Here is a 15,202-nt window from a genome sequence, read left to right on the forward strand (position 1 = left end):
ATTTAACAAAATAATGTAACACACTAAAACATGCAAAATATCGTTGAAAGAAATTAAAACTCTAAATAATAGAAATATATCCCATGTTCATGGAACCAAAGATTTAAAATGGTTAAGCTGGCAAATAACTTCCCAAATAGATCTACAAATTCAACATAATCCCCATCAAAATTTTAGGTGGCTTTTCTTAGCCACCTAAGATTAATTTCTTGAGAAGCTAATCTTAAAATTCATATTGAAATGCAAGGGACCTAGGAAAACCAAAAGAATCTTGAAAAAGAAGAGTAAAATTAGAGGACTGACATTTCCCAATTTCACAACTTACTGCAAATCTACAATAATCAAGACAACACGGAACCTGCCCAAAGACTAACATATAGATCAATGGAATAGAATTGAGAGTCCAGAAATTGACATCTATAATAGTCAATTGATATTTGATAAGGACAGCAAGACACTAAAATGGAGAGAGTATAGTATTTTCAATAAATAGTGCTGGTACAACTGGATATCCACCTGCAAAAGAATGAAGTTGAACCTCTTCTTCACAGCATACACCAAACTTTTTAAGCTGGATCATAGACCTAAGTGTAAAATCTAAAAGGATAAAACTCTTGGGAGAAAACATAGGAGTAAATCTTTGTGGGCTTAGGTTGACAATGGTTTCTCAGATATGATATATAAAGCAAAAAAAAAAAAAAAAGAAAATTGGATCTCATCAAATTTTTAAAACTTCTCTGCTACCAATGATACCATCAAGAGAATGAGAAGAAAACACACAGGATGAGAGAATATACTTGAAAAGAGACTTGTATCCAGAATGTATAAAAAACTGTTACAACTAAATAATTAAAAAAAGACAACCCAATTTAAAAATGGGCAAAGGACCTGAACAGTCATTTTTCCGAAGAAGACAATAGAAGATGACCAATAATCCCATGAAAATATGCTTAACAATCATTAGTTCATTAAGGAAATGCAAATCAAAACCACAATGAGATACACTTCACACCCACTAGGATGACTAAAAAAATAAAAAGAAAGAAAGAACACAAGCAATGGCAAGGATATGGAGAAATTGGAACCCTCACATATCTCACATATTGCTGATGGGACTTATCGCTGACGGGAATGTATAATGGTGCAGCCGCTTTGGAAAAACATTTGGCGGTACTTAAAAATGTTAAACATAGAGTTATTATATGACCCAGTAATTTTGCTCCTAGAAATAAACTGAAGAAAAATGAAAACATATCTCTATACAAAAGGTTATACATGAATGTTCATAGAAGCATTATTCATAATAGCAAAAAGGTAGAAAACCCCAAATGTCCATCAATGGATGAAGGAACAAATGAAATGTGGTATAGTCATCCAAAGGAACATTATTCAGTAATAGAAGGGAATGAGGTACTGATACATGCTACAACATGGATCGGTCTTGAGAATGTTATGCTAAGTGAAAGAAGCCAGATACAAAAGGCCACATATTGTTTGATTTAATTTATATGAAATGTCCAAAATAGTCAGTTACAGATATAGAGACAGAAAGTAATTTATTGGTTTCCTATTGCTGTGGGAGGGTTAGAGAGAATAGGGAATAATTGCTAGTGGGTATAGGATTCTTTTTGAGGTGACAAAATGTTCTTAAATTAGATACTGGTGATGGTTGCACAATTCTGTGAATATACTAACAATCACTGAATTGTACACTTTAAGTGGGTAAATTTTATGGTATGTGAATTACAGGTCAATAAATCTATTAAAAACAATATATGAGGAGAATTTTCTGATATTATTAATAATATAGGAGCATTCCATATTTCATTTAATTAATTGTACATTTTTGTTGTCTTTATTTCTCAGTTTTGTAAGTAACACTTAAATGAATAATAATCATACAAATATCTAGTAATTTATTGTTTCATTTCATGATGTAAATTTACTGGATGAAGGTATAAAAACATTTTGTATGCTTTTGATTAATTCTGCCAAGTTGTACTCCAGAAAGCTTTTGCTATTTTCACCAAGAGTGTTTGAGAACACCTGATCCTAATAGAAGCAATCTGTGTCTGGGTGTTATAGTCTGTGTATTAATCTCTAATTTCTTCAATACATGTAAAACACTATTTTTAAGATCATGTAAGAACGTTATTTTTAAAATTTTAATAAATGCAGCAATATACATGTTAGAAATATCAGACAGGAACTTCTATCACTGCCTGCACAAGAGGCATAAGATTTAAGGGCTTAGAATGGCCTCATTCCTGTAAACTTTCATGCCTTCCATCACTATATAAGAGATATAATACATATTGTTTTTTAATATACATATGAAATCACACTAAAATATTATTCTGAATTTTGCTGTTTTCAACTTCAGAATATATATCAAAGATTTTTTTATCAGCACAGATAGTTCAAATTCATTTTTTAAATGGCTATATTATACTCCTTTGTATGGCTAAATTAAAATTTATTTAAACAATTCCCTACAAATGTGTTTTATATTAATTATTTCCCTTGAACTTTACTTTTATTTACCTCATATTTTTTATTCCCTTATAATTTTGCCATTACTAATAATAAGTAATGATCAACTTTATATACACATGTATTGGTGTAATTATACAAGTATATTCATTAAGAAAATTTCTAGGCATAGAATCTCTGAGATAAATATAATACATAATTTTAAAATAAATATTTTTCTAGTTAATCTTCAAAAATGTTGCACCAATTCTCAGTCCCACTCAGTGTGTGCTAATGCTTATTTCTCCACCCACTTAACAGTTGCTTTTGTAAAACACTTATATTTTATCTATATGTTGATGCTTTATATTCATAAATATTGTCCCTATAATGCACTTTATAGCCTTTATTAGACTTCATTTTAAAATCTTGTATAGTTTTACTTGATTTTTCTTGACAAAATGTTAGAGTCATACACAAAGAAAATTGATATTTTAATTTATATAAGCTTAGTTAATTAATTAATTTGAGGAAGATTATACTTTTTATAATTGTGTGTCTTTCTACCCAGGAATATAATTTATTTTCCTGTTTATTCCAATCTTTAAAAGTTTCTGTCACATTTCATATATCTTTCCAATTTATTTTAGTGTTGAGTATAGTAATTAATGATTGCTTTTTAAATAGATTAAATAAAAAATATTTTTAACATTGCTTTTAAATAGATCACTTTAGAATAAAATAGGATTAGGTCTTTGTTTTTCCAGTTTCAGATTTGTGACTTGCACATTCCTTTTCCTCTATTGTATCACCTGCTTTTTTGATTACAATAAACACATTTTATTGTGAGTTTGTGTATTACTTTTAGAGCCAACTTGTGGATGACAATTCTACTGTTGCATTTATGAATTTATAAATTTTGCTTTTGTACTTTTTAACCCAATTCTTTTGTTTTTCTTTACTTTGATTTTATTTTGTCTAACCTCTGGAAAAAGTGTTCAGTTTACTTATTTTATTTTTCTTGCTAAATAATTAAAGCTTTTAAAGTGATGAATTTATCTCTATACATAGTGTTGGTTACATATGTTTTAGTTTACAATGTTTTCATTTCCTTTTTTTCCTGAATATTATATAATAGAAGTTTTAAGTTTTTTCTTTGTACAATGAGTTATTTAGAAGTTTTTCCCCCTTTTCATGTCAAAGTACTTAGTTTTTAATTTATGGCAATGTGGTCTAATAAAGGGTGTTTTTTGGAACATATTAAACCAAACTTTATATCCTAATATATTATCCACTTAACTCTACGGACACATAAACATCACATTTATTAAAATTAAACTATGATTTTTACATTATTTACCTTTACTTTCAAGTAAGGCTTTTTACAACTTTAATTTCTATTTTGTAATCAGGGTTTTGATGCTCACTACCCCAACCTTTTATATTATACCTACCATAGTCTTCATTTATTTACTTTGGCTCATCTTGTTGACTGCCGTTGATCATTGAATAACTGCTTTCAAGATTCAGGAGAGGTCTGTAGGTGGCATACCTCTGAGTTATTATGAGCTCCATTTAATGACTATACACAATTTGGTTAGGTTTACAGTTCTTAGTTCATAAAAATGTTTCCATCAAAATTTTGTACACATTATTTCTTTATGTGTTGTTACTGAATGTTACAGAGCAAAAGATTATTTTATTGTCTTCTTGTGTAAACCAGAATTTATTCCTTTTGGGGTATTTGGAAGATGGTTTTTGTTTGAGCTTGGATGTTTGCGTAATGTTTATTCATCTTTAATGAATCTTTAATAAATTCAAACATGTCATCAGGAAATTTTACCTGAAACTCTGGAGGAGACCTTGTGTTCTATACAGCCAGGTCTATAGTATTCTGAATTAAATTTGCTTTTTTGTTGTTTGCCCTCTCTTATCCCATTTGTAGTAATCTTATCCCTCTCTTTAATTATGATTTCTCTTTATGTAAAACTTAATATCTACATATTTAATATCTCCTGACATTTGTGTCTACTACATTGTTTTATTGTTTTCATGTCTTAATCTTTTCTGTTCTCAGGAGGGTTTCTTAAGTCTGTCTGTCACATCCCTATTCAGTTTTCTACAGTGTTTCTTCTAATCTTTACTTCATTTGATGAAAATTTAAATTTTATTTTTTTACCTTGCAATCCTAATTTCCTCTACAGGTCTTTTTTTCAGCCTGTTCTTACGTCTCCTTGCTTCTCATCTCAACCTCTGTGGTCAAGCTTTTTGCATGTTTAGGCTCTGTCTTGGAAAACAGAATTCACTCTACCTAGCTTAAGTCAAAATGGATGTATTATAGGGTATCTGGCTTACAGAATTGCCTGCATATCTGAAGAAACAAATCTCAGGTTGAGATTTCAGGAGTGACTCTGTAACCACACTGAAGAACCTGGTCACCATGGTAGATGAAACTTCCTGTTTGATCAGAGAGCCATTTTCCAACGTGGAACATGGCTGCTGCTGCTCCAGAACTGCGCTGCCACTAAAACAAACCAGAAACCACTGTGATCAGTCACTAAGGCACCACCATGAGGAAACTGTCCTGATACCAGCTCCAAACCAATGCTATCCATGTTGCAGTCTGTACACCAAAACAGACGCCATACATCCTGCTTTGACAGCCGCAAATCTTGTGACCAGGCCCTGGGACTCTGCTAACGGTGCGGCAGAAAATAAAGCACATGCCTCTGACCATACTTGTCAGTAAAAATAGAAAAATATTCTGTTTCACTTCTACCTTCCAAATCTCTTTAGAGTACATCTGAGTGGTGGAATCTTATTCATATCCAGCAACTTAGCTGTTGTGACTCTGTGAGAAAAAAAAAAAATGTGATTTTTAGTTTTCTAGTATCTGCAGTATCAGAAAAAACCTTGAGAGGCGTTTAGGTGGATGTTGAATACTGAGCCACCATATCTACCTCAATTTACTGCTTTGGATACTCAAATTTCATCAAGTCCCTCTTTCCAATCTTAACCTTTCAGATGACGGCAAGAGAAAAGCAAAATACATCCTGCACTACTGTAGCTTTCAATGTACAAATGAAAATGCTTTCACCTTCTCTCTACAAAAGAAGGCCTAAAATCCCATTAGTCACCGCATCCACAAACTGGTGATATTCATTTCCCACCTTGATATTCTTTAACTTATGGACAAAATTGCAAAGTAAACTAACACTAGTATGCCCTATATAAAATGATACGAGAAAATGATGAGGAAAATAAAATTGTTCAGGGAAAATGCTATAGATACAAGGGCATAAAGAAGATAATATGAGTAGTTGTTTTAGTCTTTGTTTCTAAAATTGATCACCATGTCTTAATTATTATTTATAACTTTCCTCTTTCCAAAACCCTTTCCCAGGTCTCTTTCTCCTTGGGCAACATAACGAGCTGGGATTTTTAACTGGTGGAGCGACCCAAACCTTCACACCTAAGGTGTACAAGCCTTTACTGATCCTACATGCTGTTCCGTTAAGTTTTAAAATTGGACTTGGCAGAACCAGAATGAGTGCTAGAGGATTTCCTGAGTTGAAGGTATGCTTCTCCCTGCCCCACATGGTAACAGCAACCCCATTTCCCCTTAGTAATCAGAATTAATCACCCCAGAAAACACAACAGTCCCCTTTCTATTGGCCCAGTGGCATGCGTAGCTCCATATTAAAAGGTGGCAATCTCAACTTTCAATTCAAAAAACCATTGATGTGTTCCTGGTGGAAGGATTCATCTCTTGGGTACCAAGTCCGCTAAACCATCAGAAGCAAAGCCACAGAAATGAGGAACAAAAATATTGTTAGTAGGTCATTAAATGTACCAGAGCAGAAGTGCCATTAGTAGCAATACTTCTACCCCTTAGTGCCCAGACAAGTGTGTTCCAACCATAAGAGAAAAAGGAATGCACATCACTTGCTGGCTGAAAGCATATGTCATCCTGTAGGGAAACATTCTATTCTAACAAGTTATATTGACTTGTTTTCAATGGTCTGTTCTATCTTTACAAAGCACCCATTGTTTCTGAGCACATGCTAAGAATAGTGAATCCCTTGGGAGTCAGCCCACTTTCTCTCCTATTTCTTCTATATAATGAATGTCATGGCCAGTCAGGAGTTGTGTTTTGTGGTAAAACCATGATTTAAAAAGTAAACTATTCAGTAAATCCAAAAATACTGCTTTACAAAGTAGACAGTAAAGCCAAATCCATATCCAAAATCAGCCAGTACACTCACTAGTCAGTACACCCACTTCCTCTTCCATATTGGAGGAATCCAATATAATCAACCTGTTCCAGTTCCTGGCTGCACCACCCTGGCAATGGTTTTGTAGGTTGCTGAGTGCCAATGGCCAGCAACAGAGACTCCTGTTTTCCCTTAATGATGATTATGATTTAAGTAACTTTTCGCCACTATGTGTCCTCCTTCTAAGGCTAACAAGATCATTGTCACCTTCAAATGTAACTACTTCAGGGAGCTAATCACATATTGTAATTTTCTGAGTGTTTCGTGTACCAGTGACTGCATCCATCACAGTACAGTGTGGAAAATGGAATAGCATTCCAGGTAGTTAAAGCCAAAGGGATTTATTATAGGATCTTAAGTTGTTCATAGAACTGTCGGACAGCCTGAAGAAAATGGACACACCTGCCTCTCAACAGCCACAAAGATATCATCCAGACACTAGGGTGTCTATTAATGCTGTTGCCAAAACCCAGATATCTCCATTATGGACTTGCCTGTAGTAGAATTGAGGCAACTGCCACATTTTTGCCTTTAAATCTTACCCAGAGCCATTAAACTTTTGAAGCCTAAATCATAACCAGAATTTAAGCTGCAAAAGAGTCTGGGAGTTGTTTTCAGCTTTCTAGGCACAGTAGAGGGGTTTAGAAAGCCGTCATCCTATTTACAGCCCCCTCCTGCATAAAGTTCCTCCTCCTTTCCTTTGGTTGGATTGGTTTACTGATTTATTGACTGATCAATCGATTCATTCATTCATTCATTCCTCAGCACTTGACATTTCATTAATTTTATTAAAATTTATTTTACAAAAATTTCTTTGATGGCAAGGCCTCTGTTTCAGTTTAATATCACCAGAGCATGTCACATCCATAGTAGGAGATCAACTAATACTTGGTTTCATTGAATTTTTGATAGTTCAAAGCAGACTCTGTCAAACATTTACTTCTACTTTCTCTAGATAAAAAAAAATAAAAGTAGACACTTCATAGGGATGATTTCTTTCATATTGCAGAATCTCTTGGCAATCTTCACTTGGGTTTTTCTCATTCACTTATTCTTGAAAGAAGAGGGATAAATCCAGCTGGAAGTCTGCCCATAAACACAGCCTCTCTTTTTGGGTCCCCTGTATTATTTTCTTGGTTTTTCCCAGATTTCTGCTTTTAGCTGTTCAGATGAAGGGCTGGTAAATGCAAATTTACATTAGCAGTGTAGAACCTTGCTTCCTGAGAGAAGCAAAGAACAATTCAAATACAGAACTTTCCAGCAAAGGAAGTAGCTCTTGTGTAGTTTCTTCTCTATTTGGTGAAGCTAGTGCACCAGGATAAAGTTCTTTGGTGTTTCTGCCCAACCTCCTGGCCAAGTGTATCATGAAGCTGCTCCCGTGCCTCCTCCTGGCCGGGCTGCCTCCTTGTCATGCAAGATCCATGCCTCGGGTTGACAGATAAAATACAGAATGCTCAGTTAAATTTTAATGTAAGATAAACAACAAGTATGTACCAAAGTACATGGGAAAATGCAATTGCAGTAAAAATTTTTTCATTGTTCATCTGAAATACAAATGTTCCTGGGCATCCAGTATTTTTTTGTTTGCCACATGTGGCAAACCTAGCCATACTATATCCAGTGAAATTCTCTGTGCATCATTGAGAAGCCAATATAGCTGGTGGCATTCTTGACTTTCTAGGAGACCATATAAAATCATATCTGAGGGCATCATCTCGAGTCAGATTGCCAGAGTGTACATCTTGGTTCTTTCACTTATTATTTTACTTTGGATAAGATACTTGAGCTTTCTATGCTTTAGTTTACTTTCTTATGAAATTAGTCTAATAAGTGTACCTACTTCCAGGGTCATTAAGAGTACTAATTGTGATAATTCATATTAAGCATTTAGAAAAGTATCTGGCAAATAATAAACTCTCTATAATTATTAAGTATTGTTATTATCTCTGCTAGGAAAACAAGGACATGCCAGGCCTCCCTCAAACAACTGAATGGAAATGCTTTTCCTCTAAAACAGTAAAAAGGATCCCAAATTTAAACTCCCCATCTGTCCCATAGATTCTCCTTGCCTCCAATGTTCATGCTTCCAATTTAAAAAGGTGACAGGGGTCTGCCAGCCCATCCACTGATTGCTTCCTAAGAGTCTGAACCATTTTCTCCAGAGAGGAATTTTGAACCAGACTTCGGTGCCTTGTCATTTCATCTGCACTAAATCTAGCAGAAATACGCTGCTATTTCTGACAATGGAAATGATAACCCTTCTCTGGTCCTTTAACTGATGCAGATTAGTGTCTATTTTTATATTCCTTTGGTCATTTCAGGAGATATGTAACAGGATGGAAATTAAACCCATGGACTCAAGTTGTCAGCTATCTCAGTATTCCAAAGCATAAGCAGAACCTTCATTTTGTTTTAATCACTTGACTGTATTGATACTTAACAACTAGTATGATTCTTAAAATTCAGAGAGGCAAAGATGGAGAAAAGATCTTTCAACATAAGCTTCACTGACTGGCTCACTCCTGTGTTGTTTATAAATTTTGGCTCAAACCTCCTCACCAGTTCTCTATATGTTAATATATGAAATTCCCTCTTTCTGCAGTTAATGTAATACAGATCTATTCCTTATGCAATGATTCTAGCATAGGCTTCTTTCCAGTCCTCTGGAGTTATTTATATGCAATTTTCAAACAGAGATGATCTTTCCTATATGCACTAATAATATTTACATTTTTAAATGGAACACAGACTTAAAGTTGAGGTAAAAGGTTATGAGGTCAAAGAAACATAGAGATTAGATCTTTAACCAAGGCAGATAGTTACATATTGAAAATAGCAATATCATATTTTTGCAAATTTCTTGCTCTCATTGGAGACATAGATGCCTAATTGAAGGAGGATTTCTTTTTTAAAAGAACAACTATGTTTATTAATACCTGTTAAGTAGCCCAGATGAAGGTCAGTGGCTATTAGAATAAAAATATATCTGAACAATTCCAAACAATGAAGTCTAAAACACTGAGTGAAAAGAGATGGAAATAATGGAATAATATTTCAAACAATCAGTGCTAGTAAAGCAAATGTAAAATCATAACTAATGGAACTGGTTTTTCAAGGGGTGAAGTTGCTATTTACAGGAAATCTAAATATTGAAAGATTATTTTAATAGTGCTGTATACAGCTCTTGATGAATTAAAAATTTTTTAAAAATCATGGGATGAATACAGAACCAAAGCAAGGTATGAAAGTAAAAAGCAGACTAACTGAAAAATGTTCTCACTTTTCCCTGGTTCTCTGGACTCATCCCTCCAGAGAATGAGTTTCATGAAAGAGCAGTCTATAGACCTCCCATTAGCTTGCAGGGGTCTTTCTGCCTTTTTACATTAGAATAAGGTTCTTGGTGGAATGGCTGACACTTTGTGCTCTCAACTGTATGAAGTTAGATCTTTTGTAGAGATGATGAATAGCTCCTTCAGTGTCTAACAGAAAGTTTCCTATAGTTTATCTCAAGTGGTGGAGGTTTATACTATCGATGTGGAGCATTTTGACACATAATGTTCCTTTCTTTTACACATTGACTCTCGTTGCAGAGTCTCATGCCTTGTAATCGGAAAATAAAATATTATTTATAATTTACCCTCAGAAAATGTGACAGCTACCACATTCAACCTATAAATTTAAGGAATGTTGGTCTACCAATATATGTGCTAGATCTGAGGCCAGCAAACTGTTTCTTTAAATGGCCAGACAATAAATATTTTAGGGTTTTGGGGCCTTATGGTCTCTGTTGCAACTACTCATTTCTGCCCTTTTAAGGAGAATGCAGCCATAGAAAAGCTGAAGACAACATATAAACAAATGGCATGGCTGTGTTCCTATAAAACTACATTTACAAAAACAGGTAACAAGCCTGTGGACCTTAGTTTGCCATTCTCAGTACTAGTTAACTCCATTTTTATGTAATGAAGTAATAGCTTGCTCTTTCATCTTTTGCTTTAAAACGTTAAGGGTGCATTATTTTGTTTCTTACATCTCTAAAGTAAGCATACGATACATAACTCCGATACTTTTTTATGCATGTGTGTTGCTTATATGTATAAACTACAAATTATATTTAAACTTTTATAGATTATTTTTTTCAGGATCAAAAGAAATATTTCATAAAACATGCTTTCTAGCATCATAACTATTTCAAGGAACTCACCTCTGTATCTTTTATTTTTATTGAATTTACATGAATAAACAACACAAAGGGAAAGGCAAAAATTCTTTTCTTAACCTTAAAAGGAATGGCCCAGGATAAATATAGTAGCGCATCTCAAACAAGCCCTAATATGAAAAAGAAAACAAAAGTTATGAGTTAGAACTACTTTGATCAGATATCATCCAATAAAACCTAACAACATACCAGTTAAAGCATTCAGAGACTGGTAGAAGAGTAATAAAGAATATATAACTTTTCAAAATGAGGTTAGTCCAATCCCATGCATCTGACATATGAATAAACTCCGTTTGAAACCCTCAGTAGAAGTGCTGTATGTTAAAGAACAAAAGAGGCAGCTTCAGGCTGTTTTTCTTAATTTTTCTAATTCATTGTTTTAATGGAATAGAAGAATTTGGTGGGACTGAAAGAACAAAAAAAAAAAAAAAGAAGCCCTCTCTGATGAGCTCTGCATTTGCAAATAGTACCTGCCACCTGACTAAAGTACAGTAGTTTGCATGATGGTGATATTGTCAGTGATGCATTTTAAATCAGTGTAGCTCTAAAAGACGGCAGGATCTTTTCTTCATTTCACATTACTGTATTTACCATTTTTCCTGGCCTTTTCCTAGGTAATAAATAATAAAGGAACTTATCTTAGAAAAAAGTGACCATGAAGGAAGAATTTCTGAACCACAGTTTTATTAATAATAATAATTATTATATTATTAATTCTAACAAACTTTGACAAGAAATTGTAGTTCTCCTGTGAAGATTAAGAATCATCCTGCTCCCATGGAATCAGTGTTTTTTCTGATGAGCCAGAAACCACAGTGGGGATTTCGATACTCAATTTTAGCCCCAGGTTAAGTCAGAGAGTGCAGTGTCTCAAAATTAGAATAAAATAAAAGAACTCATTAAAGACATATTATAACCAGGAGCATTAAGTCTTAGTTAGATAAGACTTTGAAAGAAAGTGATAATAAATAACTCTTCCACTGTATTAAGAAATACATTATGATTTCTGCCTTAGATACCATCATGTAAGTAAACCTGGTGACTATCTATGTGGAGAAATTAGTAATCATTCTATTTATTTATTTATTGTTACCAAAAGTGGGAAGTTTCTTTCCTTATTAGAAATTCTGTCTTTTATATTCCTGGTAACTGCAACAGCATGTGCCATGTAGATATTAGAGACTCATGCTTGTTGAGATATTAGTTGATACATGTAGAAAATTTATTTAGCTGCAAAAATAACAGGAAGCCAACTGCTTAACAATAAGAAACAATTGAAAAGAATACTAAAAATGTATTACCTCTCTGTATCACGGAAGGTTCTTAGTTGTAGGTGATAAAAATCAACTCTAGATGATTTAAGAGAAAAAACATCTCGAAGCCAAACCTTGCAAACCTTGTCCCATGAAAACACCATTGTCATTGCCGGTGGGCATAGACAGTCCAGTTTTCACCACTGGCACCACCAAAGCTGAACCTGGGATACTGAGGCCAGCAATGCTGCCCAGCTGCCCCTGGAAAGTGAACAAACATATCCACTGCTGGCTCCACTACCCTCACTCAAAGTGCTTTCTTCATGGTCCATGCTCTTTCATGTCACTGGCTCCTGGTAAGATCTAGTGCAGAGTCTAGCTTGCAGTCTGACCTGCAAGGGAAAATGGGAAAGTGAGTATGTAGCAACTTTAGTTGTCTAATGTAGGGCTGGCTCTACCTAATAAGAAGGAGGACGTCCTAGCATAGAAAAAGATTAAAATTTTTGATAGTCAAAAAGAAAGACAATTGTCTACTGCTCCCATAGAATCAGAAGTCCAGTGGATGAGGAATTCTAGGTTGATAATTTTTTAACTCCGTGCTGTCAGTAAGAACCTAGATTCTTCCCATCTCTTCCCTCTGCAGTCCTCAGTAAGTTGGCCTTTAGTCTTTGCTTTTTTTTTTCTTTTTTCCTTAATTGTCTTTCTTCATCTACCTATAAGTTTCCTAAGGCAGCTGCAGAATTTCTAAATCAGTCTATATTCCAGGCCCAGGGAATATAGCCAGGGAGAAAACTGTCTGGGCTTAAAGGCATAAAGTTTTCTAGATTGGTAGCCTGTAGCATCAAGAGAGACATTTGATATATTTGAAAGATTTTCACTTAAAAGTGCTAGCCCTGGGAGTGAGTGAGCAAGACATAAAGTCTCCAAGGATAAAATTGTTCTTCTTTTATTACTGCTTGAACCCCGGGGGAACAATAACAAGAAGCCTGCAGAAGCCCCTAGGACTACTTATTGATATGAAGAAATTCTTGAAAAGGGTTCCGACCAAAAGGAAGATGGAGAAAAGGATCAATAATTTCATTATCTATTATTGCTACCTCTACAATTATCCTATAGGGCTCCAACATGTACCCCACAGAAACTATCCAAACCCACTACTAACATAGCAATATTATAAGTTTAACCTTTTGAGTCTTAAAAAATATTCTATTAAAGCATCAAGAAACTGTCTCAGTTAAAACTCTTTCAGTTGTAAGTGAAAGAAAACTTAATTCAACTGGCTTAAGCAAAAGGAGAACTTATTGGATCACACTATGGAAATGTCTATGGGAGATGTTTACCACAGCTTGAGGCAGGGGCTTAAATGATACCACCAGGGCTGTGTGTATCTATTTCTACTGCTGTCTTGCCTCCAGTCTCAGAAGAGCACCTCTCTGATGGTTACACATGGCATAGCAGCTCCAGATTTTATGTCCTCACAAGTTCAAGGCCAGTAAAAGAAAAAAATCAAACTGCTTTGTTTCCAGATATTCCAACAATATCTCATTGGCTGTGATTAGTTCATATACCCATCCCTGAACCTCCCACTGACCTGACCTGGGTAATGTATCTACCCTGACATGTCACAAAGTCATCCTTGGAGACTGGAGTGTGGTCAACCCAACTAAAGAAGCCCAGAAACTAAGAGAGGTTGAGAGGATATTCTCTCAGACGGAATTAGGCCGAGGTTAAAAAAAAAACCAAAAAGCAGGTGAATGAATGCTGGGAATAAAAATAAACAGATGTCCCCTAACACTTTATCTAAAATTATCTGAACTCTAAAACTCAAAGATTAGAAAGAAGGTAGATATCTAGGGAAGAAAACAGACAAGAAGGAAGAAGTGGATGGCGGATGGAGATGGTTAAGAGCATCAAAGACAAAGAACCTAACTTACAAATTAAATGCTCATAGTAAGCATTAAAAGGAGAGAAGCCTGTGGACTTTTCTGCAGGATTCTAAACCTACAGAAATAAGAAATTGTTTTAAAGCTAGGTGTGAAGCTATTTTTCTTTAAATCTGAAGGTTGAAATAGTTTCTGAAATTTGGGGCGTGTATTATTTACATTTGTTAACATTCAGTATTCTTTATATATTAAGAGCTTACTATGTGCTAGTTCCTATCCTAAATATCTGCGTGCATCTAGTAATGATTAGGAGGACAGGCCCTGAGATGAAACTATTTTTATTTTAGTAATCACTTGACAGTTTACTAGCTTATGACTTTGTGCAGATAACTTTAAACTCTCTATGGTTATTTCCTTATCTATAAAATGGAGACAGAAAGGATATGTCATTCGTAGGGTTGTTGAGAGGATTAAATAATTTAAAGTGTTTAGAACTTTACTCAACACATAGTAACTGCTGAATAAATAATTATAAGCATTAAGGGTTGTTATTATCAAGTACTAATTTCTTTAAGTCTCAAAACCTATGAGATGGGTACTATTATTATGCACAAGGAAACTAGAGGAAAAGAGATTAAATAATCTTTCAAGCTGCATAGGCAGCAAATTAAGTTGAGTTGACTTGAGTTGGGATCAGAATCCAGGTCTCTCTACTATATAACCTGCATTGTAAACCACAAATTAAATGGCTTTTAGGATATATCTTCTGCCAGAATTCAGGACTCCCTGCACACAGAGAGGAGACAGAGGGGAAAACACAGCTGGGCTCTCTACCTTTTACTTTCAGTATATTTCATGATTCATGGTCTTCAGAAGCAGTATAGGCCACTGTACATTAAGTAATATAGATTGTACTCTGGGGAATAATTAGTCTTATGTAGGCAAGAAACAATCCACATTCTCATTTTGAATTCATATTTGGCCATAGCCTGAAAATAATAGTAACTCCAAGTTCCACTCGAAAATGTAATAGATCAATCAACCAGGTAGCCTGCATACCATTAAAGACTTAATTTGCTGGGACCAGAAGTCCACCTTTTT

General features: G+C 34.5%; 1 long non-coding RNA gene across 1 annotated transcript in view; it reads left to right on the forward strand.

Annotated features, from left to right (window-relative positions):
- Positions 1-5,886: 5,886 nt before the first annotated feature.
- The window catches only part of LOC118900963, an 88,175-nt gene continuing 78,859 nt past the window's right edge, over positions 5,887-15,202 (forward strand). The window contains exon 1 of the long non-coding RNA XR_005021259.1: positions 5,887-6,048. This is a non-coding gene — a long non-coding RNA (uncharacterized LOC118900963). The remainder of the gene's footprint in view (positions 6,049-15,202) is intronic.

This window comes from Balaenoptera musculus, chromosome 9 (assembly GCF_009873245.2).
Source record: "Balaenoptera musculus isolate JJ_BM4_2016_0621 chromosome 9, mBalMus1.pri.v3, whole genome shotgun sequence".
Classification (NCBI taxonomy): domain Eukaryota; kingdom Metazoa; phylum Chordata; class Mammalia; order Artiodactyla; family Balaenopteridae; genus Balaenoptera; species Balaenoptera musculus.